A 24,900-nucleotide genomic window follows, 5' to 3' on the forward strand; every position below is an offset into this window, starting at 1 on the left:
AAAAAAATCATTCTCCCACCCCTAATATGTGCGTTCTATATGATAATTGGCACAGTCTGCTTTATAAGCTTTTGTTCTGTATATTTGTTGTTTACACACATTGGTGACAAAAACTTAATGAATAAAAAATCTTGTTAAACTTCATTTAAATGAATAATCGAATATAAAAAAAATGTTATGAGCTCAAATATTTACATTTTACATTTATTCATTTAGCTGACGCTTTTATACAAAGCGACTTACAATTGCTATATACAGGTCCTTCTCAAAAAATTAGCACATTGTGATAAAGTTCATTATTTTCCCTAATGTAATGATAAAAATTAAACTTTCATATATTTTATATTCATTGCACACCAACTGAAATATTTCAGGTCTTTTATTGTTTTAATACTGATGATTTTGGCATACAGCTCATGAAAACCCAAAATTCCTGTCTAAAAAAATTAGCATATCATGAAAAGGGTCTCTAAACGAGCCATTAACCTAATCATCTGAATATTTTAGTTGGTGTGCAATGAATCTAAAATTTATGAAAGTTTAATTTGTATCATTACATTATGGAAAATAATGAACTTTATCACAATATGCTAATTTTTTTAGAAGGACCTGTATGTCAGAGGTCACACGCCTCTGGAGCAACTAGGGGTTAAGTGTCTTGCTCAGGGACACATTTGTGTCTCACAGTGGATTCGAACCCGGGTCTCTCACACCAAAGGCATGTGTCTTATCCACTGCGCCATCACCACCCATCACCACCCCATTATTTGAATACAATATTTTTGTATTCACCACCCCACGATTTGAATACAATATTTTTGTATTCACCACCCCATATTTGAATACAATATTTTTGGAAAATGCCTATAAGTGTGCTTATATTAAAAGTTTTATTTCACAAAACTTTTTTTATCATTGCACAAGATGTCCTTCTACTATGAACTGAAAATCTCCAACTCTGCAGTTGTTTCACCAGAGGTTTAGACTGATAAAGTGCTGTGAAATGTAGGTAAGCTTTGAGAGACAAAATTAAAGACAGGTGGCTGAGACTGTGTAAGCTGATCTTCTCTTCCTCATCCTCCTCTGCACAGTCTGTAGATGCTGGATCAGCGACAGAAGCTCATGGCGTTCTCTGTAACCTACGTCTGACCTGAGCCTCCCCTCAGACTGCCTGAAACTCCCAAGACTATAAGAGACTGCCCTCACTTAGTCTTAAAGTTGCTACAAAAGTTTAAGAAACACAATGTGCAATGTGTCTATCGGTTAGAGCTCATGCTTCAATGAATTGAACTTTCCCAACATTGTTTCCTGATTTTTTGTTATCCATCTTCCACCTCATGAATATTGCAGAAATGGATTATTGCAGAAAATAAGCTCTGTGACCAACAACGGTTCATGATTCTTACACATTTTGTTCATCAAGACAATCTACACAAATCAACACAACTTTAACGATTTTTGAAGCCTAAATACAATCGGCAGAAGTAAAAAGTTAGACTATAAATTAACTAGGCCAAAGTCGCATGATTTAAATGCCACCATCACTAAGCTTCCGACAACTCGGCTCCAGGTTTTAGGACTCATTACTGCAGCACTATATTGTTTTAGAGCAAATTACCTGAGCTTTAAAACATATGGTATGTTCACACTTGTAGTTGGGTTCTCTTGATTCTTCTGGCCTGTACCAATTTTTTTAAAATTAAATTTAAATTTCGTTTTTTTTAACACCGAACCTAAAGATACACACAAAAAAAAAGGCTTTTATGACGTATATTTTGCGATGTAACAGAGCATCCAAAACAATGATGTGTGCTAGGCTAAATATACTCGTTGTATGCGTGTACATATGATGGTATTTTACCAGCTGAGAACTCACGAAGAGCTGAAAAAAATGTGTAAAGAAGTCAAAACCGGTCCAGGAATTCCTCCGTCACACACACAAATGAAGATCTGCTGCAAGAGGGTGGCGGTTCTGATGCCTGTACCGAACTGTAATGGGCAACGTAGCTCCTATGACGAAAGCGACATCATGTCCTGTTTTTGGTTTGTTTAGATCTCTTTGGTCCAGTCGTTACTTTAGATGTCTTTAAGTCAAACCACACTAGAGTTCGTTTGGAAACCTGAAAAGGTGGGTCTCAGACTGCTAGTTTGTGGCGCACTAGGGTTCCAATGGCAGAGTTCACACTTATTTAAATGAACCACACTAACAGAACAATCACACCAAAGTTTGTTAAAAAAATATGCCAACATGTAGCAGCAGGAGCTAACCTGACCAAGCCTCTTATTTAAAAAAAAAAAAAAAAAACATACAACATACAGTGCACTAAATGTTGTCCAGCAAAATGATCCTTTTTGAGCAAATGTGTAGTGTAGGGTCCACTGAACCCGGCTGTCTCCATCCATTACTAGGGCCCTGATACTAGTTCCACAGGGTCACATGAGAAGCAGGCGCCTACATGGTCGGCTTTCATCTCTTCATCTGGAGAGCTGGCCCTCCAGGATAGCTCCTCTCACTGTCAGATTTACATTTCTGAACATGAAGAGAGCCTTTCACGTTCTCCCTGCTGCAGGTTTCAAGAAAAGCAACACACTGGTATAAAGCGCAGCAGGCCTTTTTAAACAACTTGTAAAAGTATTGATGCCACTCTCTGAAGCCTATAAGCATACTTAGCTCAAAAATCAAATAAGTGATTACTGCACATAAAAGGCAGGGTGAAAATGTAATGCAGTTAAAGAAGATCTGTCCTTAAATGGCCATTAGTGGTGTTTTTTGGTTTTGAGTGATGTCGATAAAATCCATGATACTTTGCGCTAGATCTTGAGGGAAAGCGGGCAAATTTACAGGAAGAGCAGAGACAATGCTCTAAAAAAATCTCAAAGAGACTGCTTTATTTATGGCAACATAAGTGACTGTGAGAGCTATTAGAGATCAATTATTATCGCCACAGCCCAAGGAATTCTGGGCAAAGCTGGACGGCCATTATTCCACACTGCATTTCTCTGGGAGCTGGGAATATTTCCCATCCTGACAGATCTTAACAGCTTGATATACTAGCATCAGAACTGTAAAAATACACATGAAAATTCAGTATCCGGCATCTTTCTCTGATAAGCCTTATCACACTGCCCAATTGCTCTCAACCGACACACATTGGTATTTCAACACCATCTACAGTATATATATAAGAATCGAAATTTAGTCAACACTCTTCAGTGTTTTCCCGGGCTGGTTATCAGTTTATTTAATGAACAGTTGTGACACCAGGAGACTCCACCCTGGCTTTAACCAAAGTCCTTTTAGGCAAGTCATGCCACTCGGCCGCCATCTTGGCAACGCCTCCGGGCAGCTATTTCGGACTAACAAGACCAGGCTCCTATATAAATGAATGGGCAGAGACCCAGAACTGCACTTTCACTGGTCACCGGGACATAAAAACTGCATGTATACAAACACTAATAAAATATGATAAAAATCGCTGAAAAAGTGTGATGACTTCGCCCCAAAATAAGGTTTAAAACGCCTTTTTCCCCACAGGTTATACTTTTACTGCGCATGCGCAAGGGTTCTCTCGCTCTCTGTCGTGCGCGCGCTACTGCTCGCTCGCTCTAGATTCCGGGAGATTTGAACTAATTTGCGGTCATCAGGGAGCCGCTATCAATCTGCGGGAGACTCCCGGAACTTCCGGGAGACTTGGGATGTCTGATATTTACACAACTAACACATCAAATCTGCCGCCTTTTCAAACAGTAACATATTTTCCGCTGTCGCAAACCTCAACTGTGCGCATGCGTCGGTGGAACCAGACGATAGGCGTAAATGTTTTCCGGCTTGACTGTTAAAAGCAGACGATTGGCTTTCCAGCGGGAGGGGCGGGGCATGTGCATACAACCGCCATCTTTGGCGTTACGGGTTTTCCCTATATAGTTGTATTAAGGATTGGGGAAGTGGCATGTCTCTATATAAATAGTCTCTGCTTTAACTCATCTGAAAACAACATGACAGCAATAGAGAAGAGTAAGTAATGCATCCTAACATTCATCTGACTAGTCACACATCAATTTGCCAGGTCTGAAATAAATAAATACTGAGGAGTGTGTGAGGGGCACGTGCTCCTCTACCGGTCAAAAGTTATTTGCTTTAAATTTGCTATAATTTTGCTTTTTAAATGTTTTTGAAAGAAGTATCTTATGTTTACCAAGACTGCATTTATTTGATCAAAAATCAATTGGTGCGATTTGATGCTCAAAAATATTCTTATTATTATCAATGTTGAAAACAGTTGTGCTGCATTATAATTTTGTGGAAACCGCAATACATTATCATTCAAAAGTTTGCAGAGCCGCTTGTTTGTGTTAAGTGAGAGTTTGTTGTGTGCTTGTTTGAGTGTGAGGTTAATTTAGGGCTACACGATTAACCTAAATTCAACCGAAATAGTGATTTGTCTAAATAAATACATATATGCATCAGAGTGCCTCGTGGTTTGCAAGAAATCCTGCTCCATCTCTGCAAGCGCTGGGAGTTTGAGTCACTTATAACGTGCATTTGAAGAAGCAACACGCAGCAAACATCTTTCAAAAACTTGTAATGAGAAAAGTTTTTACTCCAAACTCACTTCATAACATCAGTGGAATGTTTGAAATAACTTCCTTTTGTGAGCTGATGAGGCTTCACATTACAGAATGATGCAGAAACTATATTGTATAGTATTCCTTACAGTGATAAAGGCTTTGTCGATTAGAATTGCATTATAAATATACTTTATTCTTATGAAAATACCTGAGATGTTTAGAAGAACACAGATAAACCATATTTCATTACAATTACAGTCTCTATCTGCGTTTTATTCTGCTACAGGGATAGCTGGATGCCTTTGTCCATATAAGGGATTTCCTGGAACGTCATATGTTTTATGACGGGCGCCCTCCAGCTATGAGTATAAATGAAACAGACATTACATTTTATGTGTGTACTCACTAATGTTCAGAGAAAAATAGGAAAGTTAATACTTCTCTTTAAAGAAAGTTGAAGTCTTGGTAAGAAAGTTTCTCTCAGTGGATGTGATTTCCTGACAAAAATTAAGAAATTACAATCACAAATTTTTTATCATAATAATTTCATATTTTATAGTAAAACTTTAGACCTTTCTATACAGGAGAATGAAGCAGTATTTTCAAACCTCATCGGTTCTTGCGGAAGTTTAAACGTGCTGAATGAACCTCATTGGTTCTCGCACGTCAAGCAAACATGCTTGAACTTCCGTTTATCATAACTGATGTGAGTTGATGAATGTTTATATTCAAGTAAAAACCTAAATTTAATCTGCCCGTCATATAAAATGATCGTGTCTCTTCAGAAATTACAATCTCTTTATGAAGAGGCTTTGACGCTTTTTGAAGAGCGCTGTTTATGCACCCCGGGCGCCTCGAGTTTTAACCGCCTGCTGCGCCTCGAGTTTTTGTAGGAGAGCTCCAAGCGCCTGAAGTTGGAAAAAAAGCGCCCGGCGTCATCGCATTTTTTTCCACTGTCCAATTGAATGAACGGAGAGGCGGGCCTTCTGTTGTAGTGACAAACGTTTACAGTTGCTTTGAATGTCCAGAGACTGCGATGATGGAGGAGAAACTTGTGGTGGCTGTTGCGGGTTACAGCTCCGGGTAACCCGCGACAGCCACCACAAGTTTTTTGCAACTACCACAATGTTAACAAAAAGTAAATAAAGTTAATAAAAAGCTAATATGACAGTTTACTTAACAGCAAACCAAAGATTCTAGAGCGCTTGTGCTACAATCCTTGATTATACTGACAGGACAGTTGATTCGGGTGGTTGCCTAGCAACAAAAAAAACAGCGCACTGCTCTTTTTAAAGTCGTCATGAAATCAAATTTTACCATTCGTATTTTTATATGTAATATTGTAGTGTTTATTATAAATGATTAATCTGTGCACTTAATAATTTTTTTTTAAATTCATGTACCCTTATAATCTTTAATCAAATACGTTACCCTTCCCTCCCCCCTCGAAACGACTTCTCTTCCGGTCAAAAACTCTTACTAGAGGGCGTGGCTATTGGGGTCTGTTTCGTTTCTGGCCCGCCTCTCAGAAACCTGTCAGTGTCACTGACAGCCAGCAAATATGTAAGCAATAAGGTACGAGAGGCTGTGCTGTATTTATTCACGATACAGCACTTGCCTCGAGTACCTTATTGCTTTTAAAAAACGGTTACCACACAGTAAAAATATTAAAGTAAAAAAAAAAATGTATTAGTGCAACTTTCATGAAGTAAAATCACTAAAAGCCTTCCTTCAGCTAGAAAAAAAATAGTCCCTGACCGTGAACAGCAACAACGTTCCAATGTGTAATATGCATGAAAGCTCAAATAAAAATAACATAGGAACTGCAGTGTTGCGCAGTGATAAATAGAACCGTTGGGTGAAGCGGTCATAGCCGTGTTTTATCATGAATAAAGCACAGCTATTGACCAATCAGAATCAAGGATTGGAACTAACCGTTTTATAAGGTATTTAGGTGCATTTTTGGTTGCGCACGTCCTCTTTCCTATCCCTAAACAACCTTGTCTGCGTGCCCGCTGGCTCGAATTCCTGCATTTGAATTGTGGCTCGGTGTTGCCCGCCGCTTCCTTACGGAAAATTTGGCTGCTCGTCTTCGTTCTCATCGTCGGGTTCCTCAATTAAAAATTCTTCATGGAAGGGTAACGGTGGTGAGTCCGGTGGAGAGAAATTCTCCACAACTGACTGTAAACTGGCATTCAAATCTGCCTCCATTTTGTTAACAACGCCCAACCTCCAACGATCCAATCAATTGACCTTTTGACTGCCCCTCCCCCAAAACGGCCATTGTCCAATCACACATCATAGCAACCGTTACTATGTGAGCAGGTCCGTCAAACATTGACTCCAAGCAAGATGGTGAAGCGGTGCGCCCACGGTGTTTGTAAATCGGACACTACCCCGAGAGATTGTCTGGAGGAGTTGTGTTCTTTCCGTTTCCAAAGCCGAAAACACAACGTGAGCGGTGCCTACAATGGATAAAAAAAGTGTGGACGGCCCCACTCCAGTTAAATGTGTCGAACATGGTTAACTCGCATGCAGCGTGCGTGAGACTGAGACACTGAGATTAGTCAAAGAAACATGGAGAAAGCAAATCAAGAGGATCCACAAAGGAATTACATTTTCTAAAGGGTTGTTGTTAACATGATATTCTTGGGGGGAAATGAGCAGCAGTCAACTAGCAGTGCAACACCCGTAGACTACAGTTTAGAGGAGTGCACGTTCGCAACAGGGAAAGCATGAAGCTTACTTGACAACATCACTTCATATATCAATATCGTAACAAATAGAAATAACCTTAAATAATTTATGGTTATCTGCATCTTTCCGTCTCTTATGTGTAACGTTAGTTACTTTTACTTTTTAAAATTCAGCATGACACGCAAACGGTTGCCGTGGTAATGAACAACCTGCTTGTTAAAGCGAATGTATCTGAGGTAAAATTACTAAATATGCAGCGCGAGTTATATATTTCTAACTCCAAACAATTAGCCACTGAACCAGCTTCTAAAATCTTCTTCAAGGCTGTGCTGGTTGCATTTGAGGTACAGGTCATAGGGTTTCTCAGATTTCGCTTGAGACCGGTAAGCATTCGCCTCGATAGTAGTCGTGTCTCCTTCATTGCGTATTTTTATATTTTGAATATATTCCTCCACTGCATACTGTAACCCCTTGTGCCTCGATCTGGAGGATATCGCGGAGGTATTGCTCCAAAAAAGGTCACTAACACTGACACACATGCGAATACCTCTTCCCATCGTGGCAATCTGTCGCGCTGGTCGTGTTTGGCCATTTGTTTGACGGGCGTAGTAACAATAACTAGGAGGCGTGGCTTTTGCGAACGGTCAATTCCCGAAGGACGAAATCAAGCCCCGCCCTACATTTTTTTCTAATTTCAGAAGGCGTTTCACTCGGATACACGTCACAATAAGGAAAAAAAGACAATCTCAACTTCCGTTTCATGACGACTTTAAAACAAGTCAACAACAAAAAAAAAGGCAGTTTGGTGCGTCTCGCGTTTTCTAACCTGAAAAACGTGTTCTGTGTGATCGAGGCCTTATGGGTTATGAACAACATGAGGGTGAGTAATTAATGACAGAATTTTAATTTCTTGGTGACCTATGTTTCTGCGGCCTGCTATTTTTGGCAAATAAAGAAGATATATAAAATATATACGAGATATATAAGATGTATAAAATATAGAAAATGTTTGTCTGAAAAGATTTCTTGCTATGGTTTGTATTGTGTGTGCCCTGAATGGAACATTAATGTCCTTTGTCAGTCACGTGCCTGTTTTAGTGATGGACTGCACTACTTGTGGTTGTTTTCAGAGATGGTAACGTTAACAGATGCTTTATTCTTGTGCTACAATTGTGTGGCCTGTGCTACAAAACGTTCAACTTCTGTAGCACCATTGCTATGTGCAAAAAGAGTTAACATAGACCCTTGTATTTATTTTAGATCAGCTAATACCACAATAATACATCTATGTTATGTTTTTTTTAGTACATTTCAAGATTTATTGAAAAAAATGCAACTAACGTTAGTGGTTGCTAGGTGGCTGCTTAGAGTGATAGTTCACCCAAAAATGAAAATTCTGTCATCATTTACTCGCCCTCATGTTGTTTCAAACCTGCACCCTCATGTCTCAGTTGTATTCTGGTCCCATTCATTGCCAACTAGGCACAAACACTTCTCCTCAACAAGCCATTAACCCTAGATATGATTATGAGCAATGAGTTTCCTTTCCATTATGGGCAAAACACACAAGTATTTTGCCCATGTGCTTCTCCAGAAGGAGGGCCTGGTATAGAAGCCAGGAAAAACCTGCTCTAAAACACACTGATGGGTCAGCCATGACATCCCATACATCTGCTTTATTTTCTCTTGCTGACCTTGGAGGATCTCTGCAAACAGTGAATTAGCACTTTTCCACAGATGTCATGTCTCACAGCCATTCATCTTCTGTAGCAGTCATTTCCTTACATCTGCCATCTGATGAATATGTCATGGGCGTACTGCATAATCCAAATATTATTGCACCAACCAGGAACGCTTAGCCCAGATGCTACAAATGTGAGTAATGAGACACGGTTCTTTCATATGTCTTGTGTCTGATCCACAGCTTCATTTAGAGGTTCAGTTAAAGGCGTCTGTTTTGCTAACCTCAGCAATATGATTAGCCCAGCTCATGCTTCATAAACTTTCATAAATAAAACACAGGTGCAACTCAAAACATCATGATACTTTAGGCAGACTTTCAGGAGGACAACGACTTTATGGCAATCATCTTAATCTAATCTGCCTATATTGCAATGACTGAGAAGCTGCTAGCTGTAATTAGCAGATAATCATCTCTTGTGGTTAAGATGAGCGGATTGTATGGCAGGGAGAGTGTAAGACCAGGCAGGGTGTGCGAGACAGCTGTGTTTGCTCCAGATCATCTGACTCCTGAGACGGGGCCCCAGAGTCCCTGCTTCGCTACAGCTGGGGTGACATAAGACAAGACCAGCCATAAATTGGCCCAGCATCTATGTTAATGTATCAAAAACACATACTCACATAAAGTAAACAAAAGAAATCCAGTTGAAAAATGTTTCTAAAATGTGAGAAAGTGGGGTCTTTAGTCCAGTCTGCATCTGGAACAGGCCAGACATACGGTGTAAACAACGATGCTGGACAGGATGTCCTGTACTAAGATGCTCCATGGTGCACCCTAAAATGAATAAACCATCTGAGCGTCAGTGATCTGACAGCCCCAGCTGTATTTGCAGAGAGCTGCTATGGATGGGATACATTTTGGTATGCTGTGCTGTGAGGTTGGCCATTTAATGAGATAATGTCAGATAGAGGGGTTACCATGTGCTGCACTTATGATTAAAACACTTCTTTCATTAGCACCTCTAATTATCACTGCAAACCAAACCAGGAAGGGTGACAGAAGAAGGGCTGTGCTGATAATGGGTGTGCTAAAATAGTAAGCGGGATGGCGCTGACAATATCATGGGTACTTCACTAGTGAAGTACATCTATATTTCCCCCACTACAAATCATATATTTAGTAAAACAATTTGAGTGAAAAGTTTAATTTAATAAAAATAAATCAGTTTGTGTAAAACTTCCAATCCAGGAATCTTCCAATTAGAGATACTTAAAAAACAGTTCAATCAAACAGTAACATGGACAACCACCCCGATCTCATCAGTTATTTATTAAATATTTTAGTTTTATTTGTATACTATTCAAATATTTATTAATATTTTGAATTAGCGTTTATTTTTATATATTTTTCATTTTAATCACATTTTAAATTTAACTCATTTTGTTGTGCTTTTGTTTATTTTTTTGTTTATAATTATGTCCATTTAGCTTTCATTTATTTTTATAAGTTTTAGTTTTAACACTTTTAGTACTTCAGCTTATTGTACTACAGTTATTTGCCAAAGGCAACATTTCTTTTTCTTTTTAGTTTAAGTTTATTTTTAAGTTTGAGTGATGAGTGAAATACATAACAGTTTAAATAAATAAGCTAAAGTAAACCCAAAGAAAAGTATTGTATTTACTTGAAAAGTGATACCCAAAAGTATAAGACCATAATAAATAAAAAACCTGATAATTTACAGCTATGTACAACTATTTTCCTTGGAACTAATATATGAATTATACAAGCTCATAGCTATTGAATTATTTACAATAAATTATTATTGTAAGAATTATTTTATTTAGAATTATTATAGGCTTAAATTAAAATATTCTGACAGGAAGACTGACTGTAACCACAGGTAAAACCATGCATGGTTACTCACTGTCAAATGATATTATGAATCTATATGTTATAGCCTATTTTTTTTTTTTTTAACGCCTAAACACAGGTAAAAACTATACACACACCTTCACAAGGAAACTGCCATAATTTCATACCAAAAATGAATTATATTCCCCTACCCACCTAATATATCTAATGCAATATAAATGACTATAATATAGTATTCAATACTATAACAACACACATACTAACTGCTGAAATATTCGCACGGAAAACGTTTCTCAGGTCAGTCGGAGCACACATTGCGTATAGCCGTAAAGCTGACCAAATTTAGCCACACCACCAGGAAAAGAGGGGGAGGGAGATAACTGGCGGTCCGGATTTGGACCGCAGGCCGCCAACTGAATAGCCCTGGTCTATACTCAAATTCAATTTAACAGGGCTGACAAAATCACTATGATGTGAGCAGACAGTATGTGAAGTGTCTTGTGAGAGCACTCAGAAACCCATCATAATATTCGCATTTTAATTCAGGCATAATTGTGTGACCGTCTCTCAAACGGACTGGAAAAGAGTAAAAACCTCATATGTCTGTTGAAGGCAGCTGTCTGATTATAATTTTCTTCTTGGGTTCTCCGAAGAGATCTCGGGTGCCCAAGTATTCACTGATACTTTAATTCTGATGGCGCCATAAACTGTTCTATTCCTGGAAAGCACTTCCCTGATTTTATGAGAGACATATGTCTTCATCACAGGACTCATTACTGTCAAGTCCCTGTGTTAAGCTCCTTTCACCTAATGAGAATATATCATCATCTAAACCATTTAGCCATTATCAAATATACAGTTAGTATATTTAATCCGATTTTTTGCCCTTTGAAAGAAAGTTGCATCCTCATCAACAGACTGAACAGAAGCTGTGATAAAACAAAAAATTTGTTCATGTAAGGTTGTGCTGTGTGGCGGATGATTTTTAAATATGGGTTTGGGTGGGTTCCCCTTGGTTGCTGTGTGCTGAGGGTCCTAATGAAGTGAGGAAAATAATCATAAAATGGCAACATATGTGGGCCACAGCACTCTCACACAGGGGCTGCGATGTGGAGCCGGTGTTATGTTTTATTATGAAACTCGACACTGCTGGAATGTGTGCCCAACAGTTCTCTAATGCTGACGATATTGGGCGGAGCTTCTTTTTACAAGCTTGTCTGCTCGCTGAACAACCACTTTTTAACTATAAAGCCAAATCTGAAAAGGCTGTTATAGAAATTCAAATTAAAATAAAAATTAGATCTCTTTAACATCTCAAATGTTTCTCCTAAACAAAAATGAGGTTACTTTAACATCAAATGGAGACTTTTGCTTAAATCTCCTGCTCCTCACACTTGTCTCCCGAAACAAAATTTCTAACACTCTCACAATGGTCTCCTCTAAAGTTTAGAAGAGATGTCAACAACATCATACTGTGTTCAGACACTCTTAATATAGGCCTAAGCTTAAACTCTGAATTTATGGACTGTTTTTTACTTTAGTGCCTTTTAAATACAAATTGTGCACCAAGTCAAGTTAAGTTGTTGAGATTTTCTAGCTAAGGAGAAAAATCTGAGCCTCAGCCTAGTGTGTAATGTTGTTGGTACAAATTGCAATCCGGGGAGCACCGCAATACGACCAAAAATGGCACTTTCATTTTAACGATTAAGGGGGCAGGGGCTCCGTGGGCCACCAGAGAAAAAAAAAAAACAGGGAATACTAACCACTGCCAGACCAATTTGGTCCACTAGCTCCACCCTTGATGAAACTACTTAATGAAAGGCGAAATGTTTGTAATCTATTCTTAGTTTTGTCTTGGTGCATGTGATCCTCAGATCAGGTCTGGAGAACCGAGCTCATGCCATGAAGGAGAGAGCACACAGGCTTCACCCATCCATCCTCAGCTGTCTGACAGAGACAGGGTGGCTCCACTTCCCTAACGTCACAAGCCACTCTTGGAGAAGACAGCTCGGTTTTAAAGTGCACTTTGTAACAGAGAAGTGTGGTTTGCCTTCAGTAAATCCAAGAGCTGCCACTGCTCAAACCTCAAAGTCAAATGAAGACCTGGCAGAGCTACAGTTAGTGTCATTACAACGTAAAATGGGAAAGCAACTTTGAATAATGTTCAAGTACTTTCTGCTTTATATTTGCAATCCCACCCATTTCAAGCAACCGTTTAAAAGCAAATAAAGTCTACACTGTCATACTACACAGACAGATGCTAATCAACTGCAACAGACAAGTTTGTCAGGTTTCAGATCAGTGTGTTATCCCATCTATATATTATTCATCGATCCATCTACCCATTAAACATTAAACAAATTGAGTTTTCTTTTACGTCTTCTTGCGCTAGAATGGTTTAAAATCACTTGAATGTTTAAACTGACAGGACCTAAAACATGTACAAATTATAAACTTTAGCTCTATGATGGTCAAACTTTGCAATTAATCCAGAGAATCATGTGCGATTTGAACCGTGGTGCCTGGTCTGCTCCTGATCAACTACAATCCCTACTTGACATCGCACATCCTGCAATGTGACTATCGCGGATTGCGATATCGATGCTAAAGCAATATATCGTGCAGCCCTACTAAGGTCATTCAACTAAAAATGTAGTCAAGCTAAAAATGTCACTACTTTTAGTTAGTAATTTCCCAACAATGAATAAGACTCAAAAATAGTGAGGGCTGGTCAAATCTGGAGAAGCGGGTCAGTCTGCACTTGGCTGGCTAACAGCATCTGGAGTTGGAGAATATATTTGTACTGGGGTTGATTTAGGGAGAGGGGAAATGAAGCAGAGAATGACGTGCACACTCTGTGCAGACTGCGATTTATTAGTCTGACGGCCCCCAATCACCCCAAACACCTCCGTTACCTGTATGCTCTTGATAAATTAAAAAAATAAATAGAGGTAATAAATGCAATAATGTGGGAAAAATCTAAATAGTCAGACAAATTAATGGGCTTGTGTCATGTGTCATTTTCAATGCAACAAAAATGATGCTAATTGGCCTTAGCAATGGTTACATAAAACCATTAAATGCAAAAACAATGTAGTCCGCCAACTATGTTTCAGGGAAAATATTACCATTGCTATCCCACAAAACCCATGGGGCCACAGGGAGATGTGCCTTAGGCACATCACTGCGGGCTGCTCATACTCGACTCAATCACAAATGACAGACATAGTCATAGTCTCCAACCACATGCTTGTGTTTTCACTCTAGCTTCACAAACTCAATCCTTACATTGGGTTTACTCCCATCATGCATGATTGCACAATATATTACACAGAGCAGAGACCATGGGACTTACTTTTGTTAAAAAACACGGATTGAGACAGGTACATACAATATGTAATATCGGTGAAGTCTTTCATTAAAAGGAAAGTGTTGTCTTTCAGCTGGCACTATTTTCACATGATCCATGTTCTCAATATTTCAACAAAAGTATCCCTACCCAACAAGAAAGCAGTGTGATGAAAACAACTCCCCATGTGGTTCATCAAAGCCGCTAGTCGTGATTTATGACAAATGGTTTACATTTTGCAATAAAATACCATTAAGGCATTTCTTAGCATGCAAAGGGATAAATTCTGTCATTATCTGACATTCAATGTCTTTTGATGAGACTCGTTGTCAGATAATAACTGATAATTATGGACTTCCACCGAGAAAAAACCCCAGTAATAGTAAAGAGCTAATATTTAAAATAGTCACATTGTGAGACACAATAGTATTTTTATATACTCTGAAGCAGGAACAGACTTTCATAGACAAGAGCAGATGACAAATCATTAAAAAAATAAGAATTTATTTATAAATCAGTTAAAGCAGAATCTGCCTGATATTGCAGGATAAGAAAGCCAGTAAGAGGATCCCTTGGCTTAAATACTTGCTGACCACATAATGAAGATTCCACACATCAACTGACTCAAGCAAAAATGCTGAAGAAAGACATTTCTACTTTGAATCACACATCTTAAATATATAAATAATAAAACATGTCAGCAAGCCTGAGGTCTGTCCTGTTCATTACAAAAAATACAACACAGTCTGTCTATACATCCGATGTCAATCTATCCATCTTTATCTCTAATTCCATCCATATCGGTCAGTCTGTCTGTTCATCCATCTCATAGATATATATTTCTACCTATGTTTATCTATATATATATATCCATCTATATCATTTTCAGAGGTTGTGTGCAGAAACATTAGTCTGAATTTTATTTAGTACTTTTATTTATTTACTTTTATTTAGATCTCTGGATCTTTTCTTTTAAAGGGAACAACACTAAAAGGGAATGGTGACAGTATTTACCCATAGAGAGAAATAATTCAAAGAATAAAATGCTGGGAGGTTTCCTGGGTCAGTCTTACCTCACTCCTTAAGAATGTCCCGTGAGACTGAGGCCAGATTGTGAGGTTGCTATACCGCCGCAGTAAGTGTGACTCATGTATGTTTCTGAGCAATGGTCTACATTAAAATGGACCACGCAGAGGTTTCTACAAAGCTGCCTTGATTTACAGGTTATGGCTTCAATTCAACGTCTTCGGAGAGTTTCTCTTTTCGACTGACTGGAATACGCTTCCTGGAGCGAGAGCAACAGGCTGTATCATTGCTTCCATGTTTCAGTTTACTCAATGGCATGTAAAAAGCCCCCTGTCAGAAATGTTACACTTACCAACTTATAAAACAGAAAAAAAGACAAATACTCGGTCCGAGCAGACACACAGGTGGTTGGTATGGTGCCTTTGGGGCTCAGTGGTGCAGAGGTAATAGGTTCTCCACACTTTCTCCAGGCATTACGTTTGCAGAACTCCAGTAAAATAAAGAAAATAAAAAAGTACCACACACTTCTGAGTTATATTAGGCAGGAAAACAAACAAGCACCATCTGTCAACAATTAAATGGGTTTAGTTTTAGCTACCTGCTCCTTGGATTCATTACCTGTTTTATTTTGAATCCAGCTCTAGCACAGCTCTCGCAGTCCAGAGAGGATTCATACTCCTACCTGTGGAATAAAGAGCACAAAACTTAAGTTCAACAAGTGTTTTTAATGTTTAACCTAACACTGACATTTTCACAAGATAAAAAAAAAGGCTTTTTAAAATAAAAGACAGACATACTGTGCACCACTTTCCCCTCCCCTGACGGTCTGGTCCATTTTAGGAGAATAATTAAATGTTACACTTAAAACCGTGTGAAGACTACTTTTCCCTTGAAAATGACTAATTCAACCCACAGTGCAGTGCTACATGACACCATGAAAAAGCAGCGCACAAACCACTCTATTGCATTAAAGTCTTAAGTGAATCACCAAAACCAGTTTGCAATGCAATCACTGGACCAGAGACCTACTAAGCCCAGAAAGTTCCTAACATCATGGAAAAACGGTTTAAACGCGTTCCAGTGTCAGCGTTCCTTTTAAATCTTTCAATCCGCCATCCTTTCTTACTCAGCAAATAATGGGATTCCAAATGGCTACGTAATTAAAAAGCAATTTCAGATGCTATCGGCCGAGGAGTCGTAAATGTTGAGCAATGTTGGATTAGTTCAACTGCGGTTTTGACGTGACCAGTTCCATCATTACAGAGCTTCACTCACTGTAACACTGAGGGATAAATCACTTCACAAAATAATCATAACGTCACTACGACACACGTCACATGAAATTACATATGCTGATTCATTCTTTCTGCTCACCCAGACTGGGTGGATGTGTTTATAAAAATAGTTTTAAAAAAGTAATCAGTGGCGTTTGGAAGAACTCACTCCATACTCCAGAACTCAACTGAGTGCAGGGCTCCAGACTAACTTTTTGCCTTGGTTGCACTGGTGCGCCTAACTTTTTTATTTAGGTGCTCCAGCACAAAATTTAGGTGCACTCAAATTTTTCCTCGTCTCGCGTCGCCTTTAACGCCACAATTTCAAGGTCACCTTTTTATCACGTTCCATATATTCATGTATATTATGTAAATGCTTTTAAACAAGAATAAGGTGTAGTTTTTTTTTTATTTGAAGCACAATTATACTGTATATAAAAAATATACATCTTTTTTTTTTTTTATTAAAGTGCTGTTTTTACATTGTTCAAGTTAGGGCAGGATATTGACACAAATTTCACAATTCGATTCAATATTGATTATATTGGACATCAGGTACAGTACATGGCAAATTTTCTCAAGAAAAACAAATCTCAACTAATGCTGTAAACTGGGAGTCAGTTGTAGCCCACTATGCTTCATTAGCCTACTATAATATTGAAGGTAAAAATTACCTGATTTGTACACAAACACCTAAATTACACTTTTTTTTATAATAATAAAGTTATATGAAATATAAACATTTAAATGGTGGCTGCATAAAAACTTGCCAGATTTTTTTCAAACAACATGCATTAAATATTGAAAAACATAAAAAATTATAATGAATATGTAATATGGTGCATATATTAGGCACAATGCTCCTCTAGAGTTAATTTTTCTAGCTAGCTAACGAGTTTATGGGCACTGGATATGTTTTTTCTGAGGTAAATGTGGCGTTACATTACATTGTTTACAAGCGTTTTACTGACGTCTTTCCACGGTTTCCACGGAAACACCGATTGAGCAATTCCATGTGACATGATACGGATTTCGATAAGTTGTACTCTATCTTTTAACAGACTTTCAGATGCTCGTTCATGTTTATTTCGCGCTGTAACTGGTATTATTGAGGCGGAAGAGAAGATCATGTGCGCTCCGCGCTGCTGCTTCTCTTGAGCTGAGCTGAGCCAGAGCGATCTCACGCCACAGCGTCAATACACTATTTATGTTTTTGAATTTCGTAAGAAAATGGACCTAATTTGAAATCTGAGACTTTGTTTCATATCAATAGTAACAAAGCACAAAGATTATTGCGATTTATTGGATGGGATGCTCGCTACAATGTTCCATTCATTCATCAACTGATAGCCCAACGGTTCGTAAAAATCAATGAGAATCGAGAAATCAATATTTTTTACCTAGTTCAAGTAGCCTACATTTTTAAAAGTTTCTTCGTCGTCTGTTTTCCTGCGTTTATTTAGCTGATGCTGCTGATTGCCATAACTGATTCTCTGGTGCTCAGATGACAGGTCGCAATTTATTTCAATCACACTGCACGGAGCATTTTAGTCCTACAGGAATATCTGAACCACAACCAATCAGAGGCAAAGACCCACCCAATCTCTATATCTGATTGGTTTAGACCACGATATGATCCAACCATGCGTGCAAGGAGAACAAAAGACTCGTTTGTGGAGAGGCAGCGGATGCGATTGCGATCATGCGAGAACGTTAGGTGCACTGGTGCGACCTAGGAAAAAGTCTTGTCGCACCCTTACAAATTTTGGTCGCACTCTAGAGCCCTGGAGTGACATAAGCACTTGCTTATGCCACACTGATATATTTAGCTGTTTGCGTATACTGACTTCCCAAACTTAGCAAGTTTCAATGTAAGTTTCAATCACATACGTATGCAGAAACCATAAAGGCCACAGCTCGCCCCCTGAATCAGTGCCACAAAAAGGGGTGATTGAGTGGGTGCAAACTTCTGTGGACCATGATATATTTTTCTTGTCAGGGGCATAAATCCCAGAAATGGGAAGGATTATTTTTCTTGGCCTTTGGTCCTTTGGTTTGTTTATCTCTGTTAACAGACTGACCAGATCTACATCTTTTCCTAGACATTTAACACAAATATTTTTATATAATTATATGACAAATTGAACAAATTTCACCACAATTTCTCAATTATGTCCAGTTAAGTAAAAACTAAAAATATATATATAACAAGGTAATACATTGTTTAATTAAATCTGCCTAAATGTATGGCTGTAAAAGAAATTTAATTATGATGAATCATATGCATTATAATTACTTTAACATTTAACATTTTTTTCACATTACAGACATGAAAATTGTGCTTAATTGTCATGAAAATAATGTCAACACTGTGGTCAATTTTTAAGTTCTGAAAATAGGCTTGATCTTTTTAAGCAAAATATAATTTCTTTGATTTGAGGGTGAAATATAATCCTGACATGTTTTTGACAGTTTTCACAAGATTCACCCAAATGTTTACTAAACGTTTCTGATAAACAATCTATATAAGCAGCTACTGAACTTGTAACCTCAGAGAGGTTAGGGCTATTTCAGGTCTGTATTTTTGGAAACCTTCAGATGAGCTCAGTGCTGAGTCTGACCTGACCTCAAGGTAAAGATGCAAATATAATACTTTCCCATTTTAAACACTGTGTGATAGGACCTAGTTTGGCAGATACATGTGATATAATAGCTAACAGTAACACTAGCGGGGGGGAAAACATGTCAAAACAAGGAAGAAAAGCAAATGCTGAAGCAAATGCAGAGGTTATTTTGCCCATGTCAAGCTTGACTCACACACAGGTCATCATAACATTTAGAGACCTGCCATGTTCAATAATTAAAAAAAAAAAGGATCATGAGTCCCAATCCTTTTTACACCCTTCAAAACAAGCACTTACAGGAAAGTTCCTTTAACGTCCTGAAAGAATGGTTGCAAAACAATTACAATTTACAGCCATTAGTGACCCACCCAGGGAGGAACCATATGAGGACTGACTGTATCATTCATTTTAAAGACTGGGTGTGAATCAATAACAAACTCTGCATATTTAGATGTCTGAGGTGAAATAAGCCCATTGGGTTTTGCAGCATCAAAGACAGAATGAGTCATATAGACTATTTTTATATTGCAAATTTGTTTGACTCAGGGAACTACACTGCGACCAAAATGGTCGCATATGCGACCTTTTGAAATGCCATTGCGACCCTAATTTTTAATGGGTCGCAAATGTATCACCGTTTGATTATTTTTGTACCTACCTAATGTTTTAGGCAATATGCTATGATTTACTATGAGCATTTATTAAAACAGAAATGTGTATTTTAAGAATACGTTTTATAACGCGCTCTGAGCATTCAACACATCAAGTTGGCTTCGCGGATTCGCGCTTGTTTAACTGAGAGAACGAGCAGAGAGAGTGAAAGCCCCAGTCGCGCGCGCGCTCTCTCTCCCTCCCTCGCTCATAATAATGAATTGAGTTGACTGAATATCTTTGAGAATAGAGGGAATGCGTATGACGTCACCGTCAGCTGGAGTGATTGCGGTCACGCCCACTCGAGTGGCAAAGACTGACGGCAGCATTGGTTTTCAGCGTGAATGCCGTGAAAAACACAAAAAACACATCTAAAATGGGAAAGAGCTTTGCGATTGACTGTACAACTACATTTCACAAGAAATCTGAGGTATATTTTTACAGACTGCCAAAAGCTACAGAACAGAGAAGCAAATGGATCGATGCAATTCATAGAATCAACTTGACTCCAGAGAAAAGTGGATTTGCAGTTATCATTGAGCACGTTTACATGCACACCAGTAAGATGATAACTCACATATATCAGCTTATTGAAATAACCAGTTTCCCGTTTACATGCAAACCATGACAACACAAGTAAACCGTGTTTACATGACTTTTTAGAGGGAATGCATTAACGTCACTTCCCCGCCGGAACACGCCCCCCTCAGCGGGACTGAGTGGCAGAAGAGCTGCTGCGTGACTGGAGTTAATAGGGGAAACTGCGTTAACGCGAGTAAAACAAACTATTATCAGTTTAAACTAAAAGTTGGACTCGATATAGTGTTCCTTACAACTTATCAAAGATCCAGTGATCCATGGATATTGACATGCAGCCAGGAATCGTGTTTCCTGACATTTATATGTGCCTGATTTCGACGCCGGGGAAATAAATGAAGACAATTTGCCTGTAAACGTTTTATATACAATATAGATAGGTCTAAATCCGAGTGATCACTTACATTAATGTTATACTGTATATCATCATATCGTCCAGCCCTAAAACTTGTATAGTTTTTTGTCAGTGTTTATTTAAAAACATCCAATTATGCAGAATATAGTCTGGTCTGTAGCTTTTTGCAGTCTGTAAAAATATACAGTACCTCAGATTTCTGGTCAAATCTAGTTGTACAGTCAATCGCAAAGCTCTTTCCCGTTTTAGATGTGTTTTGTGTGATTTTCACGGCATTCACGCTGAAAACAAATGCTGCCGCTCAGTCTTTTTGCCACTTGTGGGCGTGACCGCATTCACTCCGGCCGACGGTGACGTCATGCGCATACCCTCTATTACTAAATCAGGCCATGACCGTGTGACGACAAAACAATCATTTGCGTATCTGACTTCATTTGTTTTGTCGGTTGATGTTAAATAAAGCTTGCAACATGTCAGCGGGAAACTTACAGCTCGTATATTCTCTCATGTCATGCAGTTACAGATGCAGCGTTTTGACTGAACCACTTCTACTTCTGCTGCACAAGATGAGAAAAAAAAGCAGAAAGCAGGTTAATGCGTTTACATAATGCGAAATCCGAGTAAGAGGCAAAAAACTACCAGTGTAAAAGAAAACGGGTTTCCCGTGTTTACATGACCACATGCGTTGTCATGACAAAAAAAAACTATAGGCTACAAGTTTTAGGGCTGGACGATATGATTATAGCCTATATATAACATTGATATGAGTGATCACCTGGATTTAGACCTACCTATATTGTATTTATATAAAGCGTTCACAGGCAAATTTGCTTCACGTATTTCCCCGGCGTCGAAATCAGGCACACAAATGTCAGGAAACACAATGGCTGCGTGTCAATATGGATAACTGGATCTTTGGTAGGCCTAAATTGTAAGGAACACTTATATCGAGTCCAAACATCGTTTGTTTTACTCTCGTTTCCGCAGTTTCCCCTATTAAATCCAGTCACGCAGCAGCTCTTTTGCCACTCAGTCCAGCTGAGGGGGCGTGTTCACGTGGGACACGTGACATCAATGCATTCCCTCTATACACGATGGTAAAAGGTCGGAAGACCGAAGTTTTTTTTTTTCTGATTCTGAACTACCACTGGTTGTGAATTGTGCTAAAATAACGTTGCCTCATCTTCTCTGAAAAGCTTTCCACACATTCAGATGGCATAAACCACTCTTTCAATAAACAAAACAAAAAATCTATCTGGTGATGAAATGTTTTCTGTGTTGAGACAAATCTTGTGCGATGTCCTAAACTACCTGGATAATCCCACAACGTGTGCCGTGGTCCGTTAATGACACGTCCGATTCGCGAACTGACTCCTTTGAACCGATTCACTTTAATGAATGGTTAAAATAACAACTGATCTGTCCAACACTGAACTCAAGAGTCATTCTAGAATGATTCATTCTTTCCAAGTAGAGCTATTCAAGTCATCTGGTGAAATTGTTTTTATATCGCAATATATATCGCAGAAAAATCAAATATCGCAATGTCATTTTTTTACCAATATCGTGCAGCCCTACTGTAAATTCTGTGGGCCTTCAATTGCAGGACTGTCCAAATTTGTAACTGCGTCAAAACAATTCAAACACGAATCATTGAAGCTTCACAATGACATATTATATTTATTTTACTTTTCCTTAAGAGTTCAGAAGTCTGCCCATCTGTGCCAACCATAGCATGGTGAAATCCAAAAGAAATTAATTTAGCACTTTATTGTGTAGGCAACTGTATTTTCTATTGCAGTAAATCTATCCCAACCATTTTTAAAGAAAACAAGAAGGCATGTGTTTTAAAAGATGGAGAGTAAAATAAAAAGCACATCTGTATGCAATACAGTTTCACTATTGGTCATTATTATCCAGAGCGGCTTACTATATAAATAATTTGTGCGACCAAATCATGTTTTGCGCTAGTAACTGAAAAAGTTAGTAGCGCAAGTGCCACCAGTGGAAAATGTTAGTGTAGTTCCCTGTGACTGCATGCATGCATACCTGAGAGGTTGCAATGATTTTTCCCCATGACATTTCAAGTCGTTTGTGATTACTGGATAAGGATTTTTCATTTTAGAGAGATTACTGGCCTGGGCTGTTTTCTATTTCTATGTGAGGCGTCAATCTTTTGAATTAACATACTTGATTATATGATTATATTTTGTAGTTTACAAACAGAACAAGAGCAGAAATGTACCGGTTACATGACTTTAAGATTTTACTCTTTTCCATATTTGTCAGGCCTGGAGAAAAAAACTTTATTAATTTAATGTAAGAATATAATTTAAAACAATTCTCAGGTTTTTTTCTTTAAAAAAGCAGAGATTCAGAGCACAGAGGTTTTTCAAACTACATAGATCAAAATATCTCCTTTTTGTGTCTCTCGTAAGAAAATAAAGGGTTTAGAACAAAGGAAAATTATGGAAAAAATGTTCATTTTAAAATGTCTAGTGTCTAGTGTCTACTATCTACTGAAAGGATACAATAGGTCAGTCTTACACGCTTAAAGGTTCTCTTTATCCTTTTACTTATTAAAAATGTAAGCTTCACATTTCAAACCAGTACAGGCTCTCCATTACTTTGTTCTTCTCTCCTCACATCCAAATCTCATCCTCAAATGTTCAGCCTAAAAGAATGTCTCTGTTGTTTCATGACGATTCTTTAGTGTAAGATGAAATGTGGAGCGAATACATACCTTGCCTAGTCAAATGAATGCGACAGTCGCTTGATGCATTTACCAAAGGCTTTCCGACCAAAGCTCCACCTGGGAATCTCCCAACTTAGATCTTTTCTCCCAACCTGGCTCCCAATTGCTCCTTATGCCCGTATATGTGTTTCGATCTATTCATCTCTTCACATCAGCTCCTCCATTCTGCTCCAGTTAGGCCACACCTGTGATGGGGTGCAACATCTGTGCAATCAAACTTCCTCTACTCTTAACTACAGCATAAGCCTCCCGAAAATCCCTCCCTACTGAGCCAAAACAAGACCTTTAGGGAGAGAGTGGAGAAAGAGTGAAGGAGGGGTGTTTGGAAGAACATTACCGGCGTCCATGCTCTCTGCTCGTTTTGCCCATCCAGCTGCAAGAGCAATTGTAGTCATGGAAACTACTTAAACGCAGCCTGAAGGAAGTGTGCCATTGTGTTTTAGTAATGCACCAGAATAAATAGGGTGAAAATAAGAACACAAGCAGCTAAATACTAATCAGGTTTGGCCACATGTAGCCCAAAGGTCTTTTGAATAATGCACGTTTTGAATCATTTGCACAAAAGCCTTAGGATTTGATAGTGCAATACATAAGGTAACATAAACAGCCTTATATATGAAATCAGGCATGTTTAGCATAGTACTTTCCCCTCATTAGCAGCCCAGCATTGAGATTACAGTCATGTCGACATGTTGCAAGTGCAACCTTCGCTACGTTACAGTGTGTTCCTTACCCGGGAACCCACCCATAATCAGGGCGTTTTCCAAGAAACAATCATGAAGATCTTTCCAAAAAAGAAGCCTAAGCGCAAAGTTTATTGCCTGCAGACAAACAAACATCAGCTCTCTGCTCAATCGTCTCACAGTAATGAGGTAGTATTTTGAATTTACATTTCAAGAAAACACAGCATTGACTTTCACAGGAAACAAATCAGCATTCGACGGCAGGCCTCTAGGTAGCTGATCCCTGATGAATTTTATAAATAGCTGTTTTGGGCAAAACATGTGACCACCTCTTCCATATAAAGCTAGATGTTCATCTGAAAAATTAGCCACAAGGTCTTAAGCATAAAGTCTTTCATACTAAATGTAAAATCTAAGCAAAATATACAAATATGCAAATAAATACAAATGCCTAATAAAGACATTTGTAATGTTTTTAACCTGATTATTACTTTTCCATAACATTCCAGCTTCTGAGACCTGAGCAAGCAAAGCAAGGCTACAAGCACTTATTATTTTTCTCATTTTACCTGTCGCTGTCCTATGGTCCACAGGGGTGTTATTACTGCTTGTACATGCACTGGAATTGTGCGTACCAGCCTGAAAGCCAGAACTGATAACAGCCACCCTGAGCTCCATCTCAACGCCCACAGACCACCTCAGAATGGCCTTAGTCTGAGAGCTAACATCCATACTTATTCAGCAATCCATAAACCACAACTGACTAG

General features: G+C 38.5%; 1 protein-coding gene across 2 annotated transcripts in view; it reads right to left on the bottom strand.

The window, feature by feature from the left end:
* The window catches only part of ppp2r3a (protein phosphatase 2, regulatory subunit B'', alpha), an 81,884-nt gene that overhangs the window by 49,590 nt on the left and 7,394 nt on the right, over positions 1-24,900 (bottom strand). The window contains exon 2 of one of the 2 annotated variants that reach the window (XM_056235455.1): positions 15,813-15,872. The exons of the other annotated variant lie outside the window; for it this stretch is intronic. The gene's annotated coding sequence lies outside the window, so the exon portion shown is untranslated. The remainder of the gene's footprint in view (positions 1-15,812; positions 15,873-24,900) is intronic. 2 annotated transcript variants of the gene reach the window in all.

This window comes from Rhinichthys klamathensis, unplaced genomic scaffold (assembly GCF_029890125.1).
Source record: "Rhinichthys klamathensis goyatoka isolate OS25496 unplaced genomic scaffold, OSU_Roscu_1.1 h1tg000422l_1, whole genome shotgun sequence".
NCBI lineage: Eukaryota > Metazoa > Chordata > Actinopteri > Cypriniformes > Leuciscidae > Rhinichthys > Rhinichthys klamathensis.